This window comes from Gossypium arboreum, chromosome 1 (genome assembly GCF_025698485.1).
Source record: "Gossypium arboreum isolate Shixiya-1 chromosome 1, ASM2569848v2, whole genome shotgun sequence".
Classification (NCBI taxonomy): Eukaryota; Viridiplantae; Streptophyta; class Magnoliopsida; order Malvales; family Malvaceae; genus Gossypium; species Gossypium arboreum.
In genome coordinates this window covers 85,262,888-85,268,887 of record NC_069070.1, presented here as the reverse complement: position 1 = coordinate 85,268,887, position 6,000 = coordinate 85,262,888, and the positions used below count along the sequence as shown (strand labels likewise).

The 6,000-nt window shown below is 29.3% G+C and overlaps 1 long non-coding RNA gene across 1 annotated transcript; it reads left to right on the top strand.

Moving 5' to 3' along the window:
• The first annotated feature begins 1,380 nt into the window (after nt 1–1,380).
• On the top strand, nt 1,381–4,417 carry LOC108467634 (uncharacterized). Its single transcript, XR_001868860.2, has 3 exons — nt 1,381–1,615; nt 1,716–1,742; nt 3,669–4,417. It is a non-coding gene; the product is annotated as an uncharacterized LOC108467634 (long non-coding RNA).
• Nucleotides 4,418–6,000: the final 1,583 nt, after the last annotated feature.

Here is a 6,000-nt window from a genome sequence, read left to right as displayed (position 1 = left end):
ATCCTTGAATTAATGTTTATAGGAAAAATCTATACTTTATATACTTGAATGATGACTGCTATAATGTGTTTATCGAAATTGATTTATTGAATTGTTATGATGCCATGAATAAACATGCAAAAGTGACCATGCCTACTGTTAAAGTGTCATTGATAAATTAGGAAGAGCTATTACTACCATCGCCCTACAAAATACATAATGAACATGTCTATTGTTAGCGTTGAACGGAATAAGTGTTAATCATGCCTACGAATTTTTGCATTATGATCTTTTAAATTATACCATATAGCATTGCATGGGGTGAGATGATTTGTATGGAGAAAGCGTGGTAGTTTAATAATCTACATACAAGTGGTGGCTCATCCACAAACCAAGTGGCAGTTTGTTTAATGTGCAAATATGTTGTGCACTCACAACAAGTGGCAGTAACTGTAAATATGTGGTTCGATCTTGAACCAAATGGCAGCTTGTCTGTAAATGTTTTTATAAAAAAAATACTGGTGGTTTACCCACAATTTTTACAAACCCAGTGGCAACTTTATCTGTAATTACGTTGTGAATCCATAAGTGGCGGTTTATCTACAAATCAGCGGTGGTTCATCCATAACCTGGAGTCATATGGTAGATGAGTTTTGGGGAACTCATAAGTGAGGTGTGTAACGAAGTTGGGTAGGACCTTTCTGATAAATTGAACTTGCATTGCCATACATTAGCACATGCATTTGAAATTATGTTTTATGAAATAGTGTAATGATGATATGATAAATCGTTAATGTAAAATACTTTATGATTGTGATTATTATCATAATTGCTTATCCACGTGCTTTACTTACGATTTTGTTTCGATTTTCTTGTGAACAAACTCACACTTAGCGTTAGAACTCACTCTCCTCTACTTTACATCTTTACAGACAACTCACCAAGCTAAGAGACGGAATCGACAAATTGGAGGGCTCGTCTCGGATTGAAGATTTATAAATATTTTTTTTACTTATTATTATTTAAAGTTCCTATTATTTGAGAACTGTAAGATCTTATTTAAACTGTGGCACGAGACTTAATTTCAAGTTTATTCGGGGCATGCATGGTATTTTTAGGCTATTAAAACATCGAGTTTTTTTTTTTTATTATAATGCATGAAACATGGTTTTCATTAAAACTTTGTTATTATCACTTTTCCATTGCATTGTTGAAAAATGAGTTTTTAAATGAGTAAATAATTTATAAATCAACCAATTTTGAATTAATTATATTATTTTGTAAGAAAGGTGGTAAAACACCAAGTATTTTTTGAAAATAGACTAAGACCTTGTTTACCTATGCTTCCAAAAAGCGTTTTTCAATGAAAAAGCGATTTTCCCTTAACTTATTGAACAAACTTCAATTGAACTTAAAAAACCCATTTAAGAAGTTCTTTTTCCCCGTTGAAAAAGTCAGAAATTTTTAACTTTTTCTAGGCCAAAAGTGCTTTTGGCTAATTAATTACTTTTTTGTCATTATTATTTTTCATGTTTCTTCTTCATTTCTTCTTCTCTCTAGTTCTTTTTTATTTTCCTTCCATCTTCTTCTCTCTATTCTTTTTTATTTTCCTTCCATTTTCTTCAAGATCTTCAAGGTAAAGTGCTCTCACTCACTTACTCTCTTTCTAATCTCCCTAATCTCATCTTCTCATTTTAACTTACCATTTAATTTTTTTGTTTTTTTCCCCATTTCAGGTGAGCTTCCACCGATGAGCTTCCACGGTATAATTTTTTTTTCCTCATTTAACTTGTGTTAAATTATGCTAATAGGATTTCATTTAACTCTTGGTTGTTATGCTTGGAATATATTCTGGTATTTGACTTTGATGTTGTTGTTAAATCCTCTGAGCCCTTAAGTAGAAACCTGGGAAGGCCAACCTTGTACCCTAGTTTTTTGACATCTTGAACCTGTTATCTGTTTTTTCTGACATCTTCTTGACTTTGCTATTATATTTGATTAGATTAGATTAGATGTAGGTATTTTATACAAATCAAAAGGTTTGATTCTTCAAAATACAGTAGCAAGGGTCAAAGAGAAGATGTGGATAGTAGGATTTGCTAAGTATTATATATTTCAGCTTTTCTTAGCTCATATCCTTTGACAAGTCTGTTACATAAGAAAAATCAATGTAAAAATGATAGTAAATTGTAGAAATTAACAAATAATCTGTAGACTACCATGCAAAGAACATTGACTACAATGATTAAACAACAAGAAGAAAAAGACAATCAACTAGCTAGGAAACTTGAAAACTAATTGCAATTTAAAACAAAGGGTCTTTATAGTTGTCTCTTCAAAATAAGAACTTGGGAGGATACGAAAATAGAACCTAAAACTTTAACTCATGAAAGAATTTACTTTGTTTAATGCTATTCTTAGTCTTATTTATGTTAAGAAAATCTGAATAGTAGATAAAGAAAGCAGAAGAGGAGATTAGAATGGAGAAAGTAAGAGAAACAGAAACAAAGTCAAACATCAACAACTGGAATAATTCTTTCCAAATTAAAAATGAAAGTCTAGAAATGAAACACATGCGATTCAAATTAAAAACATTATTATAAAAAAGGTTTATATTCCTTGTTATTCAAATTTAAATTATAATAATATTTTTTAAAATAAATACTAGTTTGATTATTATATGCATCTAAGATTAATTTGAATAAGGCTATTTTACTTTGTTTTTCCTTTCTTTTGTTAAATGAAAATATTCATAAGCATGGACTAATGGATACATCTAAATATAGCAATATTAATTCTAGATGGAACATTCTTTGGTGTCAATTATAAAAACAAAATGCCTAACTTATATAATTAAGGGTTGATTTGCAGTATGAAGCTATAAATTTAACTTAGAAAAGGTTAATTACCTTTGTAATTTTTTAGTAAAGAAATAAGGATCCAAATTTATTTCTGAAAGTTTCATAGAATAACGTATTTGACACGAATGTGCAATGGATTTTGATTTGTTCCTTCCCTAAGTTGAAATGGATCTATCATGGTGAGATAGCCAACTATTATTTTAAATTTTTTTTCTCATTTTTTTAGTAGTTGCAACTAATTGCGAGATTTAGAGTCAGAAATTCATTTAAAGTTTAATGCAATGATAAATTTATTTATATTTTTCCGCCTCTAATCAAAGTCAAATAAAATATACTTATTTGACATTTAATTTTCTTGATTACTTTATTGGCTGAAACGAATATGTTCACATACCCAATAGATGAGTACTTCGATGGTTGAAGTTAGTGGTGAAAAAGTCATAGCATGGTAGGATAAGAGATTGACAGAAATATTTTGTGATATTTGTATTAAAGAGATATTGAAAAGCAATAGACCTAACATTCATTTCACAAATGATGGATGGTTGAAAATAATGACCAATTTCGAGAAAAAAACAGGTAAGACTTATTCACGAAGATAACTTAAAAATAGGTGAAAAGCCTTAAAAAAAGAATGGAAGGCTTGGAAGAAACTTAAAGATAGAGATACTGGTCTAGGATGGAATCCTATAAAAAAAACATTTGATGCGTCGGATGATTGGTGGGAAAGTAGCCTAAAGGTACACTAATAATTCTGGATATTTTTATTTTTTCTTATTTATGAGGTTATTGATAATTTCTTTTATTAAATTACTATTTTATATGTAGGTTGTACCTGAAGCTAAAAATTTAAAACATCGAGCATTGATCCTGAATTCGAAGGGAAGTTAGACCAAATGTTCATGGGAGTAGTTGCAACAGGTGATAAAGCATGAACACCTTCTTCTGGTACACTCCGTTGTAAATTTTTTGAGTATTTTGACAATTAAATACCTGAAGAGAATGAGGAAGAAAATGTGAGAAATGATGTTCACATTGATGGAAATGATTAAAAAAGAAAAACAGCTAAGATATCAACTTCACGTTTTAAAACTGGAAGGAAGAAATCCTCAAAGCAAATTGGAAGGGCTACAAGATTATTTAGTCAAATGGAAAAATTATGCAATGCAGCTAAAAATATGAGTCAAGCTACATCTAGTTTGACTCATGTTATAGATCCTTATAGTATTCCACAAGCAATCAAAGTGTTTGATAGCATGTCGGAGGAAGTTCCAGAAACTAGTCCCTTATATTTTTTATCATTGAGATTATTACTCAATAAGGACAAGCGAATTATGTTTTTATCAATTAATCCCAAGATTAGAGCTTTGTGACTTAAGACAGAAATGGAGGATAGTTGAAAATTTTCTAGTTTTCTAGGGTCTAGAGATATCTACTATGTGACTAAACAACAATGCTAAACTAGTTTTATCAATAGTTGTTTATGTTTGGTTTTTGGATATTGAATTTATATTCTACTTATTTATGTGTAATCTAGTTTTATCAATAGTTGTTTATAATTGATTTTGGATATAAAATTTGTTCATAAGTGATGAGTATGGTTGACAATTTCAACGGTGATGAAAGTGATGATGAAAGGGAAAAGAAAGAGATATTACAACGCATGGAATGTTTTTATAGATTATTTGTTGTTGCATCTTCTTCCGTGTAATTATATTATGAGAACTATATATTGAAGCAACCACGCATGGATTCAAAACAGTCAAGTAAAGCATAGATCCGAGGGATCTTTGACAGTCATGAATCACATTGTATGATTAATTTTAGGATGTCTAAAATTGTATTCATAAGTTTACTAAGAGTTTTGGAGACAAGATACAACTTACTAACTTCAAAACACATCTTCTTGTGAAATGTTGAGAATTTTTTTGTACATATTAGGCACCGGTGCAAAAGTTTCCCAATGTAGAGAAAGATTTCAAAGGTCTAGAGCAACAATAAGTCGATACTTTACAATTGTGCTTGAGAAAGTTTCAAAGATGGCCATTGATCTAATTACACTAGAAGATCATTTTTTTTAGCTCAATACTCGAAAAATACGTAATGATTCTAGGTATATGTCGCATTTTAAGGTTAAAAATGAATATTATATTATTATGTTTTAAAATTTTTGGTCGATTAAAAATATGCATAAGACTAATACAATTATTTGTTTAAGATTGCATAGGTGCAATTGATGGTACTCATATTGCTGCTATTTTTTCACCAAAAGAACAAATTCCCCATATTAGAAGAAAATGTGTCCCGACTCAAAATGTTATGGTAGCATGTGGTTTTAATATGTGTTTCACCATTGTTATGGCTGGATGGGAAGGATCGGCGCATGACACTAGAATATTTCTTGATACAATTCGAGATTCAAAATACAAATTTTCATGTCCACCAAATGATAAGATATTTCATTTATTTCTTTTTTTTAAATAATAAAGTATAAGCTTTTTAATTGATAATTTTAAAAATAAACAATTATTGAATTAATTGCTTGTTATATTATGACATGTAGATAAATATTATCTTGTTGATTTTGGATATCCTCAAATGAAAGGTTATGTAAGATCTCGTTTTAGAGTCAAATCGAAATAATGATTTGAGACCACAAACCCAAGTAAAAATATTTATTTTTATTATTTCTTTAAGGAAAATATTTATTTTTATTATTTCTTTAAGGTTTACAATATGATTGAATGATTGTACGAAAACTTTGTTAATAACTTTTATCGATAAAGTGGCTAATTTTACTAATAGAATTAAATTGCAATAAATGCAAAATATGTGTTCTAGAATTTAAAGGTATCTAATTGCTATAATATTTTAAATTGGAGGTCCTTTAATGGTAATTAAAACATTATATTTTAAGTTGGACAAAAATGAACATGATTAGGTAAAATTTCAAAGTTTTAAGTGAAAGGCATTTTTATCATTTGATAAATAAAGACAAAAATAACTAAAAAAGATGTCATCTTCCCCAATTTAGTCCCCTATGGCCGAAACTCACTAAGGGAGACATAGCTAGGGTTTGGCCAACTTCCAAACTCAATTGTAAGTTCGTCTTTGTCTCGTTTTTAATAATTTTTACGTTTTTATGAATGTTGTAACTTGA